Here is a 209-nt window from a genome sequence, read left to right as displayed (position 1 = left end):
TTATTTAACTTCCCTTCATAATATCTTCATCAGGTTTCTGTTTATGTCCACATACTTAGCTATAGCCCCAACAGGTCCTCTCTATCACTTATAGTTGTTATGTTTGAAATGGATGTTTTTAATAATTATTTTCTCCCTTTCTCTGGGTCTTTTCCAGGAGCTGAAGAGAGTTAAGTGCCAGCAAGTTGAGTGCAGTCCGTCCTGGAGCC

Source organism: Etheostoma spectabile, chromosome 20 (genome assembly GCF_008692095.1).
Source record: "Etheostoma spectabile isolate EspeVRDwgs_2016 chromosome 20, UIUC_Espe_1.0, whole genome shotgun sequence".
In the NCBI taxonomy this organism is placed as follows: Eukaryota; Metazoa; Chordata; class Actinopteri; order Perciformes; family Percidae; genus Etheostoma; species Etheostoma spectabile.
Note: the sequence above shows the minus strand (reverse complement) of the source record.